Source organism: Sus scrofa, chromosome 14, assembly GCF_054392235.1.
Source record: "Sus scrofa isolate SSC_HxYL_T2T_F1_AM1 chromosome 14, Sscrofa_HxYL_maternal_Yorkshire_Landrace_v2.0, whole genome shotgun sequence".
Taxonomy (NCBI): domain Eukaryota; kingdom Metazoa; phylum Chordata; class Mammalia; order Artiodactyla; family Suidae; genus Sus; species Sus scrofa.
Genome location: NC_139396.1, coordinates 13,980,290 through 13,999,713, shown reverse-complemented (window position 1 = coordinate 13,999,713; position 19,424 = coordinate 13,980,290). Strand labels below are relative to the sequence as shown.

The following is a 19,424-nucleotide window of genomic DNA, read 5'->3' as shown; positions in this document are numbered from 1 at the left end:
GCTTGCCAAGAGTGGTCATGAGGGGCCAACTCTCACAAAAGCCCTGGGACTGAGAAGGCCTGCATCAGCTTCCACTTGGAGCCATGGAGGAGGCCAGTTACAAATGCCTTTTTAATGTTGCTCCCAACACTCTGTAACATATCAGGCCATTGCTTCAGGTAACTTCATCGTGAGGCCACTTTCCATTTTACTTCATATTTTCCTGAAGGGATATTGTCCTTGTCAAGCAGACAGGAGCTGACGAGGTGAGGGATCGTAACAATGTGTTATAACTTTGTAAAATTTCTCACCCAGCTCCCTCCCATCATCAACTCAAGACCTAAGATACCGGAAAAGCATCTCTTCTCTCCTCCTTTTTCTTCCTCTGGCTGGTCCTGACCAGAGGGCCCTAGTGAGAGCGGCTCCTGATAATGTCAGGATCTTCTTCGGAACCTGCAGCATAATTCATTTTCCCCGGAATGGATGTGGAGCCTCCCAGTGCTTCCAAATTGGGCTGCACCAACTCTGAGACTTCTGTGTTCCATTTTCTCAACGCTCCAATGAATTGTCAAGACAAAGCTTTGTGTCAAGATAGAGAAGCATCTTTTCCCAGGCCTGCATTTCTGGCTGGGAAACAGGAGCCCAAATCCTAAATGTGTCTATTTGGTCAGCTTACAGTCCAAACAGCGATTTTGGAAATGCGGAGTTTGCAGAGCCTGATGCCTCTCCTGCAGTTTAAATCTGCACAGTTGTCACCAGTTACAGACTATGGCAGATGGCTTGCAGTGTGTAGAGGAGGACAATGGACAAGGAGTCAAAGAGAGAAAAGAGCAGCGCATGTCCTGGTTCAGCTCCTCCAAGTTGCCATTAAAAGTGCATAATTTCACCAGACTCTAGCCTCAAACATCCATGGTCAATTAAAAGCTGTCTCCGGTCAATGGGTTGTGGTGCAGAGTTTCTATGTTCTAGGGACACCTTCTACCCTTTAGACAGACTGCCTTTCGCCCTGAAAAATGGCATCCAAAGCCCCACTGTCAGCTAACAAGTGTGTAACTTGCATTGGTGGCACCTTCCGGTTTCATGGCATTTCCTGTCTCTTCACCATGTATAGGCTGTGCGTTAAAACTTCCGAAATCCCCTTTTCTATTCTCAAGGGTTCCCACACCCCAGATGATGATGGAATCCGCAATTATAATAAGCAACTTCCAAACAAAATTAAGGGCCCTGCTTTCCTTACAACCATTGCTCTTTTCCCTATACTTCTTCAAACTGGCCCAAGACATTTTAAGGCTGCTGTCTTTGGCTTCTGTGTGGAAAAGAGTGCCTCCTGGTTTCTTCATCTGCTGAAGATGGACCTAGTCCCTTCTCATTTCTTAACCTAAGCTGTGAACCTTTTGCTAATGATGATTTGTAGTCTGAGCTCTCTGGGGTCCAGAGAGAGCTCTGCAGGTGCCTGTCAAATGCTCGACCTGAGAAAGACCAAGCCAAGCTAAATCAAGCACCATGGCTTGACTCAGGTTTCCAAGTTCTGCAGCAGAACAGCAACCCCCCACCCCCACCAGGAACAGAACCTCCCATCAACAGCTTCCTCGCTCCCCCTGTGTTTCTCCCAGTAATTTTTTGAAGATTGCCCGGGGCTGCCAGCCTCATCTGCCTTTTCACTTGGCTTGTTCCTCCTCTCCCAGCTATTTGCTAAAATACAGGGCTTCCTCCCCCTCTTGTTAGAACAAAACTTGCTAGGAAGTTGACCCTAGTCTTCTGAGGCTTCCTCGTGTTGTCCCAAAGCCTGTCAGGTAATTTGTAAGTCTGTTAGTTTAAGTGGCAGAGCTAAAGGCTTTTCTTTAACCAACTGACTGGTTTCTCCTCTGCCTCTGAGCAAGCTTCATTCTAGAGTCAGAGATGTCCAGGCACAGCCTTCTGAGTACACTCTCCTCTTGACTTTGAAATCTTCACTGGGCTTTGCCTGCATCTATGCTGGACGATGAGCCTCGGCATCACATGAGGACTTCCATGCCTCACTGGTCAGCACCACTGTGCTGCTGGGATGGAGCCTCCATCCTCCATTCCTATATCCATGCCTACTTTTCAGCATCACTGGTGAAGAAATAGGATGAGGAAGCAGGAAAGGATCAGAGGCAAGGAGCATGGTCTCACTGACAGTCCATAAGCCTGAATGTCTGAGTTTCAGCTCCTTTTATGCAGGTTTCACAGCTGAGAAACAGCCCACCCAATCCTCATTCTGTCTTCACACCACAAGGCTGGCATGGGCAGAGTGCCATCAGGAGAGAACACAGCTCCCACCATGGAGAACCCCTCTAAACTTGCTTGCACCAAAGTCTAGTTCCAACAGCATGTGGCCCGTGGAAAATGCAGCTGCGGTCAGTAACTGAGGTTCTCAGACAGCCTTGCCCTTGCATCCTAGCTCCTGGCACATGCTCCTTCCTGGTTCGCCTACCATGAAGCACGTGACCCCTCTGATGAAACACATATGTGATGACTGACATCCTGGGTTTCTGCCCATGGCAAGTAGGCCCCTGCAGTCACTGGACCACAGTTCTCCCCCACCGAAGGACCCTGCAGGCCATGGAGCACCATGGCTTACAGCAGGGTTTTGGCCCCCATCACTAATGTCATCCCACTAAGTATGTGCCAAGAAGATGCTTGATAAGCCTAAAACCTAATTTGATATGTGGAAGATCCATCTTCACATAAGACCTCAGACTGGTGACAGTTTGGTTTACAGAGAGAGGGTCACAGTCCCAGAGGAGAGATCTACCCAGCAAGGGTGCTCAATGAGGAAGACAGAGCTTTATCCCCTTATTCCTACAGCATCCACCCTTGACCTTCATGGTTCACTTTGGTCTCAGGCTTTCTCCCAGTGTTGAAGTGAGGGTGTGGGTGTTGTCCTGTACCTCTCCTAGGTCTTAAGAGTACAGCCAACACTCAGCCTCCTCCCACACTCTGGCCCCTCAATCAGCCCTGGACACCTAATGTGGATATGACAGACATGCAACTGCTGCGACAGCCCCTGATGATTACCAAGACCAGCCTTCCCAGTGAGTCCACTCAGGACCTGAGGCATTGCTCAGCTGGCTTGCTGCCACCAGCAGCACTGAGTCAGGTGGTGGTCCTTCCTCACCCAGCAGAGCCAGGCTCTCCTGGACTGTTAACATGGAATTTGGAGGGAATCTTGTGCCTCAAAGAGCATCACTCTTCTGGGGAGAGAAGAGGAATGCATGTGACAATATTAAAGCCAAGGCTGTGTGGTGAAAGTTTAATAGAACAAATATATGGCTGGCTGGCTGAGGAATAATAAAATCACTCTGATGATGAGGACTTTACTGCACTGGTTTCCAGACCCTTGTTTGCTAAATAAATGTATTTACTTGGACTCCAAGCTACTGGGTGACCTTGGTCCAATGACTCCACTTCTTCCAGCCATTGTTTCTTCATTGTAAACTGAGAGGATGGGGCTCTGTGAGTGATTCTTGGAGTATCCTTGTACTGGTGGAGGATGTCTCATATTTTTGGAGCATAAATACTCTCTACCAGTTACTGGGCATGTTTTCAGGGGGTGCAGAGTTGACCCTAGTCTTGTTGCTCTTGTGCTGGTGGCAGGAAGCCATTGTTGCTGCCTTCCAGGACATTGTTGTCCGATGGGGAATGTGTGATGGGGTCTTTCTAAATCCCCTGACCAACCCCTCCCCCGGTCAAATAAATTCCAAAACTATTTAAAGAAACCTCTGAAAGACTGAGATGAAAGTATGTGTACTCTAGATGTCCCCCAGATGATTCACTTATTGGTTGATGAATTTTATAATGTGTGATTAGATTTAGTCTAAGATCATAAGTCCTTTCTTATGAAATGTACATGCAGCTAGCACCCATGTCTGCATTATTCTCTGGGACTTGAGTAAGAATCTTGTTTGAAAGTCACTGCTATCAGGAAGCCAAGTGTTTGGGGTGTGTGCAGCCTGAGCGTGGCCAAGAGTTGAGTCCCTCTGGTTCATGCAGCTCTACCAGATAACCTGCTGTCACATAACCTACTGCGATGTTTCATCCATGTAGAGTATGTTAGCAGCTGTCCGGTGGGGCCTAGAGCAGCTCACTGCAGAAAGGAGTGTGGAGAGAGGGGTGGCTGAAGTGGGTATGGGGTCCAGAACAGGGCTCTGTGAGGGGAACCCAGGAAAGGTGTCTGTGTCAAGACTGATCACCCCAGAGCACCATTGGACTGATTGAGGGAGGGAGAGTGTGATATGAAAAAGAGCAAACCCAAGGAGTTCCTGTTGTGGCACAGTGGAAACAAATCTGACTGGTATCTACGAGGATGCAGGGTTGATCCCTGGCCTCACTAAATGAGTCAGAGATCCGGCATTGCCGTGAGCTCTGGTATAGGTCATAGACATGGCTTGGATACCTCATTGCTGTGACTGTGGCTGTGGCTGTGACCAGCAGCCGCAGCTCTGATTAGACCCATAGCCTGGGAACTCCCCTATGCTGCAGGTGTGGCCCTAAGAAGCAAAAGGCAGAAAAATAGCAAACTCGGGATATGCAATACACACATATATATTTTAGATTTCTTACATGTATAGCCATGGCACTGACAGTTGATAAAATGGGTTCATTGATAAAACCGTAGGTATTGGCAAGATTCTTATGTTTCTTAAAGAGAGATTAATACATATTAAAGATTAGAACTGTTAAGGAATGAATGGCTTAGGGATAACAATTAATTGTCTAGTTGTGAAAACAGCCTCTCTGCCTAGATTCTGTAGGCAGGAGTACAGTGAAATGTCAGGATTTCTGGGTTTTTTTTTGTGGCTGTACCTGCAGCATAGAGAAACAGGCTAGGGACTGAATCCCACCTAAGCTGGAACTGTGGAAATGCCACATGCTTAACTTGCTGCACCCCCGTGGGAACTCCACAAGATGTCATTTCTTACAAATTTTCTAAAATTTAATCTTTTCCTGTTTCAAACGACTCACCTCTATTGGCTGAAATTAGTAAGTTTTGTTATAAAATTGAATAGCAAGAGGACACTGGCTACATACACGTTCCAAGTGGCTTGTCTCCCTTCTAGAAACCACCAACCTGCCTGCTGCCATCCTGCCTCCCCAACCAGAGCAAGGCCTCTTGAACCACCTCCAAGCAGCTGTCCTCCCCAGGGCAGCCTCAGGTTTCTACAGGCTCCCCAGCTGAGATGTCCCTGGGGTGCAATGCTCTTGCCTTCCTCTCCTTCAGTCCAACTCCATGTCCACAGTGAAGGGTTCCAACGGAAACCCACGGATTTGAGGGAGGCCCTTTCTCTTGGAAAACAGCCCCTGTCTAGAGGCTTAACGCCTTCTGAAGCCATTGCCACAGGCATGGGCCTGGACCACCACGGGCTGGTGGCCTCAACGTGGACAGTCAAGAGCAGGACCCAGCGAGGGACCTGCCCCAACAGATGCTCAGGACGCAAGTAAAGGAGCCCAAGTTTGAATCTCAACAGTAGAATGCGGGCCTCCAGTCATTCTGCAGTGGGGGAGGGGCCGAGGGCAGGTGAGCCTGGGTGGGGGTGGGGTGCCATTCCATGCTGGCCTCTGCAGGGAGGCAAGAACCAGATGTTTCTTCCACCTTATGCAGGGGCCAGACAATTGTCGAGTGCCTCCTCAGGCAATGTATGTGTTGGTTTTCAGAGTCACAGCACGGAGGTTTGTCTTAATGTTCCCTTTCCCTTTGTTATTCATCAACTTGTTTGTTGTCTATCAACCTGTTCAGCTTCCGTCCTGGCTCTTGGCTTCCTTCCCCAGAGGCCAGACTTTCTGAACAAAATTCACCTTTTATCATCTGATAACCACTTGGGTTTTCATGGCCACCTGGAACCCAATGTTTATGGTTTGGCTTCTCTCAGCAGACCCACCATTTGTGATTGGTGTGTGTCCGTCTTTCCTAAGGAAGCCGTCTTGTGTGCCAACAAGCATTCAGCAGGACCCACCTTCCTCATGTTCCTTTGTGCTGGAAAGGCCCAGCCTATCCAAAAAGCCGCTGCACAGCCCACGTGTCCAAGACCAGAGATCATTCTGACGTGTTTCCCATATTATGACATTGCTGGTAAGTATTGTATGTTTTACCTTTTTAATGATTGAATGTAATATTTTCAACAAATCCTCCCTTCTAAGGGATCACAATCCACTTGTGCCAGATAGAATTTGCAGAGTTGAGTCCTCCTCCCCCCTCTTTCCCCTGTCCACTCAGTCCTCGTTCCCACTGGTAATCAGAGATACCTGTTTCATTCACATCTTTTCAGAGATCTTTTGGGCAAGGAACATTGAATGCAATCCATTTGCCTTTTCAAAAATTATTTCTTTGTCTCTGAAATTTAAAATGTGCACAGGGATGTAAAATGTTGGAGGATAATGTGAGAAAGCGATTATATATGTATAATATATGTGTATATATGTGTGTGTGTGTGTCTGTATGACAGGGTCCTTTTGCTGTACAGTTGAAATAGACAAAGCATTGTAAATCAACTGCAATGGAAAACTTAACAATTATAAGGTAAGAGTTCATCTTGAAAACAAGCAAAAAGGAAAAATAGAAAATTAAATCTTGTCTCCGTATATCTGAGTATATTATTTTTGTCACCTTCATACTGCCATTGTGGCTCCTCTGTTACTGGACTAACCTTTATTATGGGAGTTTCTACATTCTCTTGAAATTCAAGGAACTGAAAGAACAGAGTGTTCAAAGCCAGGCAATATCAAAAGTAAATATCCAGCTCCATTTAAATTTTTCATTTCCTATACACAGTGCCTGCCTTTAGCCTTAACTCTGTCCTATGCAACATTTTGGACATATCTTTACTGAAAGTTCTTTCCCTATTTATCTGAAATTTACCTTTCCCTCAGCATCAGCATTTATCTGGCAAGACTAGCCAAAAAGGGTAACATATTAGGCGCTTAGTAGTGAGCAGTTCTAGAGAGGATGAGAACTTGGACTAGAAACTGAAGTGTGCATTTTGGTCCAACCCAAAATAAAATGGCAAAGGGACCCCAAATCTGCAGGATGAAATGTCAATGGAAGAGGCAGGATATAGGATTGAGTGTTTGTGCTTCGTGGGGTTAAGGACAGAAATGAGGGACAAGAAGACAAGTTAATGTACTAAATATCCCAGAGATCTGGTTTTTTTTTTGGTCTTTTATTTATTTTCCTTTTTAGGGCCAGACCTGCAACATATGTGAGTTCCAGAATAGGAGTCAAATCGGACCTACGGCTGCAGGCCTATGCACACCCACAGCAATATGGGATGCAAGCTGTGTCTGTGACCTACAGCATAGCTCAAGGCAACACCAGATCCTTCTTTCACTGATGGAGGCCAGGGATCAAACCCACATCCTCGTGGATACTTGCCAGGTTCGTTTCTGCTAAGCCACATTGGAAACTCCTTGTATTTCTAGGATTTAAAATATCAACTACCCGTGTAATGCATGTGCACCTTGAGAGAGTGCCAGTATTTTATGCACAAATGTCCACTCTCCTTTTGGACAAAGCCAATCCCATCTAAGACCTGGCCTTCAAGCCCTGCTTATAAGCTTGTGAATTTCCTGTCTGCATCCCATAACCTTCCACTTTAGAATCTAGGCTCATCATTACCTATGGTCCCATCTGCATCCCTTAGAAAACAAAACAGAGACACAAATGAGAAACAGTTCTCTGACTCTTTTTTTCATGTTGAGAATTAATGTCACCTTACACTCTCCTAATGATATGAATGAGTATTCATGTTTTGTGTGGTGAGAAGAGAGGACAATTAGGAAACTTGCCAAGGGAGATAAGGGGTGGAAACCTAATAGGACTGCAACCAAATCTCTTGGGAGGTGAAATTCATTCTCTGCTGTAGCACCACTACAATTCCTACTGATGTTAGGGTGTCGGGGAAGGCAAGAGAGGTTTATAAGGAGTGTCCCACATTGAGAAAAAGACTTGGGAAGATGCTTCAGAAGCTTCTTACCCCTTGCAAAGAAAAATAGACTCAAAAGAGAGTGAGAAGCTGAGGTGAGAGGATTTCAAGCAATATCATGGTGAGCTTTCTATCAAGTACCTCTTGATGGGGGATTGAAAAAATAAACAATTTGGAAATATTTCTCTGTATTTGAGCTCTTATAATGAAAATTTTAAATGTTTTTCAACCAATAACTTCATATAAGAGGATTGGTGAGGCAAGGATTGTACACAGGCTCTCAAGAAGGGCAGGCTCCTTGTTGTCTCCTCCCAGTGTTCAGGCATTCAACTGATTATTTATAAGATCCTCACTCATAGCTCTGATATAGTATTTGAATGCATCTTCTCAGGGACCCTGATAGAAAATCACATTGTGGAAAAGTGACATTCCCAATCTGCAATCAATTTTTGTTTACTACCTCAAAACCCTACATCCTAGAGGCAGAGATAATCAAATTAGCTGAAATGTAATTAGGGAAAACCAGTCATGGATGTGGGTGTCTCAATGTCTTTTGGACCCTTATTTCTGATTATTCCTACAGAGAGCTTCAGGGCAGGCACTGACAGCTGAGGAGAAACATCTCTGGAAATGGATCACAAGCATCAGAAGACAGGTAATCTCCCACTTGCTGATGGAAATTTAAAGGCACTGAGAGATTCCAGGTTTGTGTCTTGTTTCAAGTCTGTGCCCTTGGGAGCTCTGGGTGTTGTTAGATGTAAGGGCTCATGAGAGGTATCCTGTTGATGAAGAAATGCTCCAACGTTGCAGCTAACCGGAGAATGGTCCTGATGGTTCACATTTCTTTGCAAAGTATGACAATGTCAGGTCAGTAAGTTGAATCTGCTCCTATTTATTTGTTGGTTGATTGCCAACAGAAATTCTGTGATGTAGTCAAAGAAGTAGGGAGGGAGAGTACAATTGTTCCCAAAGTACCTGCTGTGGTATAATTGGCCAAGATTGTCAAGTTTACTTCACAAGGATAACCAAAACCTTACAAAGGAAACACCTATGAATCAACCTTTATTGAAAAACTTCCATGCATTAACTAACTACACGGAGAGCAAAACATTCGAGTAGAACAAATGCATTTGGAAAAGCTCTAGGCATGGAAACAGGAGAAAGTTCTCTCAGAGTGTTTTCCATGTCTACAATTCATTGCTAGAAATTCTTTTTAATGGAACCCTAAGGCTTGCTAGGTAAAAGGACCTAATATTTCTAGAAAAAACAGTAAGCAAAACTAAGGAACTGCAGCCCAAAGGGCATGAATGCCCTTGGCCCAAATTGAGGATACCGTGCTTAGGCTGGAGCTCTCCAAACTCTTTCATGGGGATCATATCTAAATGGAAGGTTTTCAAGTTTGCAATTTGAATGTGGGAGATCATCTCACAAGAGAGAGGTTGAAGAGGAGAAGGTCAGAAAGATCGCAATGAGAAGACATATCAAAAAACTCCCCAGAGGATGCCAATTCTCCATTATATTCCTCTCTTGCAAGAATACCTGGGCTAGGTATTCACACATCCCACGCCAGCAAGCATGCACATGTCCACTAGTGGCTAGGGCTGTCAGGTGCAGGGACTACCCTCCACCAACCGCTCCTAGCATCTGTTGAGGCGGGTCTGCTTGGGAAGCCAGTAGTGCATGCATGAGGGCAGAGGGTGGTTTCCCAATGGGTGGCCCGCCTGGGGGTGGGGCCAGTCATGGCGGCCTTTCTGCTTAATTCTGTGAAGGCCCTGGTAAGGCATATGGGGACTTTTCACGTGTTGGGTGTGAGCCCTCAGCACTCTTTTTCACTCTGTAAGATATCTGGGCCCTCCTCTGTGTGGGTTCATGCCAGCATGGAGTTAAGGTCCGGAGCAGTGTTTCACCACAGTTTATTGGCAGCACTGTGGGTCGGGCTGCATGAAGACTTGAGTGATTGCAGGGCCTCCAGAGGCAGGTGCATAAAGTTTGTGGGCCATTCAAATGTGTGCCATTCCAGCATGCAGTTCTCAAGAGTAGGAAAGCTAGACAGAAACATTTCCAATTGGAAAACCCTCATGCACTTCCCAGGAAGTAGTGCAGGTCACTGGAAAATCAGTGAAGAGCCAAGGTACATGATCATAGTTTCATTGGTGTCTCCTTCAGAACATAAAAATTACTGTCAATGCTCATATTCAAAAGGCATGCTTGGGTCCATGGTGGGGACAACTTTCCTGAATGTAGTGCTCACCATCTCTTTGTAGTCTGATGTAAATCATGAATGATGCACAAGCCTAGATGGGGTTCATACATATTTAATAGGTTGTTGGGAGTCTGGTGGGTGGTCAGATATCTGGGTTGGTTAGGTCTATGGATATGTGTGTATAAGGGGAGTTCATGCCTGTGTTTTGGTGAACATTTTTAAGGGTCAGTGTTATATTTGAAGGGTTTTGAGATGTAACAGAGGCACACTCAAGGAGTTGGTGTTTAGGTGTTTGTAAGTTGGTGTTCAGGGGAATATTTGGCACATGGTGTTTTCACCCATGAGTTTTGGGATTGTGTGTCTAAAGGTGGACTTGGATTATCTGCCTATGCATAAGGGCCATGTTTGGTCATTACGGAGGTCTGTTTGTTTGGGTGTACAATCCATTTATGTTGTATATGTGGGGAATGTAGTGAAACTCCGTGGCTGGGACTTCAACCCAGCCAAAATTGAGAGTGGGACTTGAATCAACCTGCACGGTGGTTTGGCACTTGAACCCAGGATCCCAGGTTAGGAGTGGACTGGAACACAATGATTATTTTTTTTTCCTTTTTTTTGATATTATCTGCCACATGTGGAGGTTCCCAGGCCCAGGAATGAATGCCACAGCAGCGATCTGGATGGCTGCAGTGACAAAGTTGGATCCTTAACCTTCTGTGCCACAAAAGAATGACTCCAACTCCTCAAAACCACTGTCTTTTAAGGAAAAACCTCTCTCCCAGTGTCAGGACTCATGAAGCTCAGGCTTTTCTGACTCATTGCAGAATGAATTCAGCTTGAGACAAAGCAGTAGGCAATGAGCGAGCTTTTTAGCATAAGACACTTGTGAGAGAGAGAGAAGTAGGCTGGCAAGGGAGCAGAGCAGCCCCAAGAACCACGAGAGCTCCATTTTTATAATCCAAGGAAAAGAGGAGAAGGGAGAAGTCTGCCTTCTTCCTCATTTGGGGGCAGATGGCAAGGCTTACATCTTTTGTCCCTCACTTTGCCCCTACATGGCTTAACCAGGTCAGTCAACAATGCTATTGAAGTCCTGTGTGTATTACCAGGAGTGTGGTAACATGTACAATATGGCAATTCATCTCAGGTTTCCAGCTAATGTCCCCATTTACCTAGTTTTGTGCCCTGTCATCTATATTTCTGTCTTGGGTATGTGAAAAAATGCTGCTTTTCAAGGACTACTAACTCCATGACTTCATGCAACAGGATTTACTCTTCCTATCTGTTGTCCTACATTTTAAGTATGGGGGTTTGTGGCTTCAGCATGTCTGACTCATACAGGCCCCTGGTCTTCCTTCAAGTTAGTGTAGATCATAGCTGGGTTCCATTCCTTGAGTGCTCCTCAGCTTACACCAGTTCACCAAACTCATAAACCTTGTCTTTCACCCCCAGTGGGACTTTTCATGTATTTTAAGTATCCGAATCTATCCTTATCTTTAGGATGATTATTTGTGTATTTGTAGCATGTTGTATGCTTCTTGGCTTTTCTGTGTAGCAGTTTTTCAGGAGCTGTGTGTGTGTCTTTTGATGTGTTTAGGGCAAGTCTGAAACTTTTATGAGACTGGTGAATATTCCATAGGTGGCTGTCCTGTGTTTCTGTGCTTCTGTATTTGCATGATGGCTGAGGGGGGGGAGTGTGATTTTATGTATATGCAGAGCATGTATTATATGTGTATTTGGAACTAAATGCATAGGTGTTATACGTTGCCATATTTGTAATGTCCTGGGTAATTGTGGGTATATTTGGGGCTTGTGGAGAGGAGTTGTGTGTATGAGTTTGTGTGTGTATTCAAGGGGCACGGTCATTTGGTAGAATATTTGCTGGGGCTATGCACTTGTATTTTTCAGTAGGGACATTTTAGGCCTAAATATTTGGGGAAGTGCACATGTGTGTTTCTTTGTTATTTATTATTTATTTATTCATTTATTTTTTTTCCGCTGTACAGCATGGTGACCAAGTTACGCATACATGTACGCACAGGTTTTCATCACATTGTTGTGTGGCAATGTAAGTATCTAGACAGAATTCTTAATGCCACACAGCAGGATCTCATTGTACATCCATTCCAAGATCAATAGTTTGCACCTGTTAACCCCAAGCTCCCAATCCCTCCCACTCCCTCCCTCTCTCCCTGGGCAGCCACAAGTCCATTCTCCAAGTCTATTATTTTCTCTTCTGTGGAAATGTTCATTTGTGCTGTATATTAGATTCTAGTTATAAGTGATGTCCTATGGTCTTTGTTTTTCTCTTTCTGACTTATTTCCCTGAGGATGAGAGTCTCTAGTTTCATTCATGGTGACACAAATGGCCTCATGTCCTTTTTTATGGTTGAGTAGGATTCCATTGTGTATGTATACCACATCTTCCCAATCCAATCATCTGTTGATGGACATTTGGGTTGGTTCCTATGTCTTGGCTATTGTGAATAGAGCTGTAATGACCATGCAGGTGCATGTGTCTTTTTCAAAGAACGTTTTGTCCGGATGTATGCTCAAGAGTGGGATTGCAGGGTTATAGGGTAGTTCTAGGTGTAGATGTCTAAGGTACCTCCATGTGGTTCTCCATAGTGGCTGTACCAGCTTACATACCCACCAACAGGGCAGGAGGGTTCCCTTTTCTCCACACCCCCTCCAGCACTTGTGGTTTGTGGACTTATGAATGATGGCCATTGTGACTGGTGTGAGGTGGTATCTCATGGTCGTTTTGGTTTGCACTTCTCTAATAATCAGGGATGTTGAGCATTGCTTCAGGTGCTTGTTGGCCATCTGTGTATCTTCCTTGGAGAAATGTCTCTTCAGGTCTTTTGCCCATTTGTCCATTGGGTGGTTGTCTTTTCTGCTGTGGAGTTGCATATGTTGCTTGTATATCCTAGAGATGAAGCCCTTGTCCATGGCATTGTTTGAAACTATTTTCTCCCATTGTGAAAGTTGTCTTTGTGTTTTCTTGCTGGTTTCCTTTGCTGTGCAAAAACTTGTGAGTTTGACTAGGTCCCATTGGTTTATTTTTGCTCTCCTTTATGTTGCCTTGGGAGAAGGACCTGTGAACATATTCATGAGGTTGATGTCAGAGAATGCTTTGCCTATGTGCTCTTCCAGGAGTTCGTATGTGTGTTTCTAATGGAGAGATGAGGTTCTGTGTTTATTCAGGGGAGTTGGAGACTTGCATTGATGTGTAGGAGAAATATGGGGTATGGTTATGTGTTAGTAAATGCAGGTGTGTGAGCTGGCTCCTCTTATCATTTGATAGATGGAAGTCATTTCATATGTGGTTTTCTGGAGATATGTCCATGGGTCTTACTTGCATATCCATGTTTGTAGGTCTATCACCAGGTGCATGACTGCCCAAGTCTTGTTCGCATGGCTTGGAGTTGTTAGGAGTGTGCAAAGTATGTTCCTTTGGAGAATGCTAAGGTGTTATGTGTTTGTTGCTAATGTGTTTGTTAATAGGTACTAAGAGATGGTCTGTCTGTGTCTATCCAGGGGAGGGCAAAAACATACATACATTTGACACACATACACTTAGAGTGCCCTTTGGTGTCTATGTTGGGGGAGGAGGAGGGTGGTTGTATTTTGAAGAGGTGGCATCACGCCTGGTGTTTGGGGCATCTGTATGTCCAAGGGTTGGGAATATCTGTATGTGTGTGTCCATAGGTGTTTGACATTTGTATATGTATCTTAGTCAGTGTAGGCTAATTGTGGCTGTGTGTGTATTTGAGTTCCTGGAGCTTATGTGGTATGTATTCTGAGAGGTGTGAGAAGTCTGTGTGTTTGGAAACCAAGAAACGGTGTAGGCTGTGTGTGTGTTCAGGAGTCCTGGATTAGCTGTGTTTTAGGGCTATGGCATGGCATACGGGCTATGCATGAGACAACTGAGGACTTGCTGGTTTTCGTGAGCCTGTACATGTAGGTATTCCACATGGACAACTGGTTGGTAGGTAGGTTGCACCTGTTTTATTCAGGCCCATGTTTTGGATGTGTATAGAGTTGGAGTGTTACCAGCTAGAGTTCTTGGCCTTCCTTAATCAAGAGCAGTTGATAAGATGCTGGAGGAGAAACTCAGCGAAGGCTTTATTCAGGACACCTGCTTCAGCATAGAGGCACTGAAGCAATCTCCAGGTTCCCTCATTCACCTTCTCACTGAGTAGCGGTGAGCTAGTTCCTTCTATGGGGTGAGGATAGGGGCATGTCCAGGGATTGGGCCGGGGGGTGGCTGAGGGGGCTTGCCCACCCCACCCCTTTAGTGTGGTGCATGTAGGGGGCATGCATAGTCCTCTGCTTTTGCTCTCTGTTCTTCAGAAGTGGCAGTTGTATTTTTCTCATGATTTGTCCGCAATGTGCAAGCAGAGTTCTTTCTCATTGTTTATACTTTTGCTGTATTTTGTTCCCCAGGAGATGTTTGTCCAGGTGCATTCCCTGCAGCCACTGCAGCCACCGCAGCCAAGGGTGCCAGGTCCCAACCTGTCTCAGTAGGAGAGGCAGTGGAAAATTCCAGGTGAGTAGGAATTTGTCTGTAAAACTTTAGAAGTTGTGTCTATTGAGATATGTAAACTTAGGCGGTCAGTTTGTATGGTGATTCACACTGAGGATTAAAAGGTACATGTGTGCTCAGAAGACACACACACACACACACACACATACGTATGTGTGATGTCCTTTGCTTACATCCCCTGGTGGGTGTTGAGGGTCCTCCTCAGAGTGTAAGTGGATTGTGTGCACATGCATATATGAAAGGGCACTGGAACTGGTTCAGACTAGCTTGGGATAATCGGCTCTGTGTTCAGTTACCTCAGCTTTGTAATTTGAGTTTGCTCATGTTTGGAATATTCATACCATGCAGATATCACATCTGAAATGTCACCTTAGTTTCTTGAAGAGCTTCAAAAATGCATTTAGAGCATATCACTCATCTGTGTGTTATGACTTAATTATGTGGCAAGCCAGAATATTCAAGCATCATTGGTGTGTGTGTATATCACATTATATTTGAATTGTGAGTGGGGCATCCTGGGCGGTGTGCCATTTTATGTGTGCCTTGGCCCTTCATTCTGAATCACAGCATTGCTCCTCTCAGGTTGATTCAATCTTCAGGGTCAAGAATTCCTCCCTCCAAATGCTGGTGAATTCCAGTGGAAATCATGTGGATGGATTTAGGGTATCTGTACCTTAGGCAGGGACACACCTTCAGCATTTGTATGGTCCTAGAATCTGGGGCCCTAGAAGGGTGAGGCTGATTGCAGATCACTCTCTAGCACAGAACCTTCTCAGGTGTGTGGTTGGCCGACAAGCAGCAGTCAGGACGTCGTGGGGATTCATGGATAAGAGGTAAGGCGGGCAAGTGTTCTCCCAGGAAAACCCCCTGAGAATCAGTTGGGCAAGCACAGGTATTCCTGGCTCTTCTGTGGCACAGCTGGTAGGCAAGGACACCGTGCACATGGGGTCCAGATGGTTCAAGTCTCTAGAGCCATGTGTCCCTGTGCCCAGTTGCCCCAGTGTGGTGGGAACTACTGTTGGTCAGGCTGGTAAGCTGTATGAGCAATTCTCCACCACCATATCTCTGTGGAAACCCAAGTCCTCAGGGATAGGCAGGACCTCTAGGGTCAGTGAGCTGACAAGGACAAAGGCGGGGAGGCCTTGTCTCTAAGGGAGGCTTGGGGAGTGAGGCCTGGAGAGCCTGGGGAGTCCTTCTCTGAGGAGATATGGCTCTGATATTAGCAAACCTTTAGACATGGTCCCTGTTCTTTTCTGAAGGTTCAGGATGCTTCTAACAATGGCGAGTTCATCTCAGGTCCTTGGTTCTCAGATGACCTGACCCTAGTTTTCTTTATTCCACATCCAGCCATCAACCCAACAGGGAGCCATATGCTCACCATGTCCACCAGCTGACCCTACAGCCTCCTGCTTCCCTTCCCAAAATAGACCCCTCTATTTTGACTCAGCCCCTGGATTCCATACAGTGAAGTGTTAGTGACCTCTAGGATGATATTCAAGAGCCTCAACCTGAACGGGCTTGCAAAATAGTAACTTTTTATAAGCCATTCCTAACATCTTCCCTGCTCACACTGATAGGTGGACAATTCCATCATAGTCACAAAGAAGGGTGAATCTGTGGCAGCCTTTGGAGCCTGTGGAATCTCGTTTTGTAGCATTTGGGGTTCCATACATTTAAAAGGTCACTCAGCCTGCTTCAGCTTCCCTTTTAGCAGATTGATAAATAAAAGACAGAAAATAATGGTCTCTGGAGGAGACAGTTTGGGGGGTGGGGGGATGTGCTTGGGCTGTGGATGGAAATCCTGTGAAATTGGATTATTATGGTCATTGTGCAATTACAGATGAGTAATAAATAATAATAGTAAAATTAAATTAAAATAAAATAAAATAAAATAAAATAAATCATGGACGGTAATGTACAGCATGGTGACTGCAGTTAATACCGCGTTGTGTGTTGGAGAGTAGCTGAGAGAATGGATCTTAAGAGTCCTTGGATGCCCTAGTGGAGAGTGGGTTAAGGATCCAGTGGTATCATTGCTGTGGCTCAGGTCACTGCTGTGGCGCAGGTTCAATCCCTGGCTCAGAAACTTCTGCATGTCACAGGCACAGCCAAAAGGAAAAAAAAAATTTCTTATCACAGAAAGAAAATGTGTAACTCTTTGTGGTAATGGATATTGACTAGGTTTACTGTGATCATTTTACACTGACAGTTTTAGCCACTACTCTTCCTATTTGGATGGCTTTTATTTCTTTTGTTTGTGTGTTTGCTGTGGATAGAACTCCTAGTAATATGTTGAATAACATTGGTGCTGAGAGTGGGCATCCGTGTCTTGCTCCATATTTTCATGGGAAGGCTTTCAGCTTTTCTCCATTGAGTATTATATTTTCTGCGGGTTTGTCATAAATGGCTTTATTTATGTTAAGGATTGTTCCCTCTTAGACCCACTTTATTAAGAGTTTTGATCATGAATATATGTTGGACTTTGTCAAATGCTTTTTCTGCATCTTTTGAGATGATCATGTGGTTTCTGACTTTTTTGTTAATGTGGTGCATGGCATTGTTTGATTTGAGTGTGTTGAACCATCCTTGTGAACCTGGGGTGAATCCCACCTGGTAACGGAAAGTTTTTCAAAGTCATTTTCTGTTCTACACAGAAGTTGTATCCATATTTTTTAGATCCCACATATAAGTGATAGCATATGATATTGGTGTCTCACTGTCTTACTAACTTCACTTAGCATGATACTGTCTATATCCGTCCATGTTGCTGCAAGTGCCATTAGTTCTTTCGTTTTAATGGCTAATATCCCATGGTGTTTATGTACCACCTCTTCTTTATCCATTCTTCTGTTGATGGACATTTAGGTTGCTTCCAGATCTTGGCTATTGTAAAGTGCTTCAGTGGACACTTGGGTGCCTAGGTCTTTTCAACTCATGGATTTCTCTGGATAGATGCCCAGGAGTGGGATTTCTGGATCATATGATAATTCTGTTTTTAGTTTTTCTGAGACACGATCATAGTGTTTTCCACAGTGGCTGTATCAATTTTCATTCCCACCAACACTGTTAAGAGGGTTCCCATTTCTCCACATCCTCTATAGCACTTATTTATTGCAGACTTTTTGATGATGGCCATCCTGGTGGGTATGAGGGAGTACCTCATTGTATCTTGATTTGTATTTTTTTTAATAAGTAGTGATGTTAAACATCTTTTCTTGTGCTTTATGACCATCTGTCTGTCTCCTTTGGAGAATTGTCTAAGTCTTCTGCCCATTTTTTTGGAGGTGATTATAAATTTTGGAGATGAATCCCTTGTCAGTTTCTTCATTTGCAAATATTTTCTCCCATTCCATGGGTTGTCTTTTTTTTGGTTTGTTTAGGTGCAAACAAGGTTTTCCTGTGCAAAACCTTCTAAGTTTATGTATGTATGTATGTATGTATTCATTTGTTTGTTTGTTTATTATTTTTAATTCATTGATTTTAGATTATAATGTTTTTTTTCCCATTATATCTGTTTTTCAGGATTCTGTCAATTTTTTACTCTATGGCAAGGTGGCCCAGTCTCACTTACATATATATCTTTTTTCTCACATTATTCTCCATCATAAGTGTCTAGACATAGTTCCCAGGGCTATATTGAATTTTATTACATTTATAGTTGTTCAGCAAACATAACAACCTGATTTTACAGCATTTCCATCCCAAACACCCAGCCCACCCCACCTACTCCCCAGCTTGTCTCCTTTGGAAACCATTAGTTTTCCAAAGTCTGTTAGTCTATTTCTGCTCTGCAAAGATGTTCACTGTATCCCTTTTTTAGATTCCACCTATAAGTGATATCATATGATGTTTGTTTTTCATTGTCTAACTTCACTTAGGACAATAATTTCTAGGTCCATCCATGCTGCTGGAAATGGCATTATTTCATTCTTTATGATTTATTTTATTTTATTTTTTTGCATTTTAGGGCCAAACCTAGGGCATATGGAAGTTTCCATTTAGGGATTGAATCCCAGCTGCAGCTGCTGGTCTACACCACAGTCCAAGCAACATGGCATCAGCCACATCTATGACCTACACCACATTTGACAGCTATGCCATCTCCCCGACTCATGGAAGAAGGCTTGGGTTCAAACCTGCATCCACATGGATACCAGCCAGATTCATGACCACTGGGCCACTGTGGGAACTCCCATCATTCATTTGCATGATTGGGTAATATTCCATTGTGTATATGGACGACATCTTCTTTATCTCCTCCACTGCCGATGGACATTTAGGTTGTTTGCATGGCTTGGGTATTGTACCTAGTACTGCAATGAACATTGGAGTACAGGTATCTTTTCAAGTCATGTTTTCTCTGGAGAGATGCCCAGGAGTAGGATTGCTGGATCAAGGGTAATTCTATTTTTAGTGTTCTGAGCAATCTCCACACTCTTTTCCATAGTATTGCACCAATTTGCATTCCCACCAAAAGTATGATAAGGGTTCCATTTTCTCCACCCCTCTTCAGCATTTCCAGTTTGTAAACTTTTTAATGATGGCCATGCTGGGTGGTGTAAGGTAGTTCCTCCTAGTAGTTTTGATTTGCATTTCTCTAATAATTTCTCTAATAATTAGTGCTGTTGAACATCTTTTCATGTGTTTTTTGGCCATCTGTTATGTCTTCTTTGGAGAATTGTCGGTTTAGGTCTTCTGCCCATTTGTTGATGTGGTTATTTTCTTGTTTGTAATTGAGCTGCAGGGGTAGCTATAA

At 44.3% G+C, this 19,424-nt stretch overlaps 1 long non-coding RNA gene across 4 annotated transcripts in view; it reads left to right on the top strand.

The window, feature by feature from the left end:
- The window catches only part of LOC146396328 (uncharacterized), a 113,415-nt gene extending 110,039 nt beyond the window's left edge, over window positions 1-3,376 (top strand). For all 4 annotated transcript variants that reach the window (XR_014828245.1, XR_014828248.1, XR_014828247.1 and 1 more), the window contains one exon: window positions 295-3,376. This is a non-coding gene — a long non-coding RNA (uncharacterized LOC146396328). The remainder of the gene's footprint in view (window positions 1-294) is intronic.
- The last annotated feature ends 16,048 nt before the right edge of the window (window positions 3,377-19,424 follow it).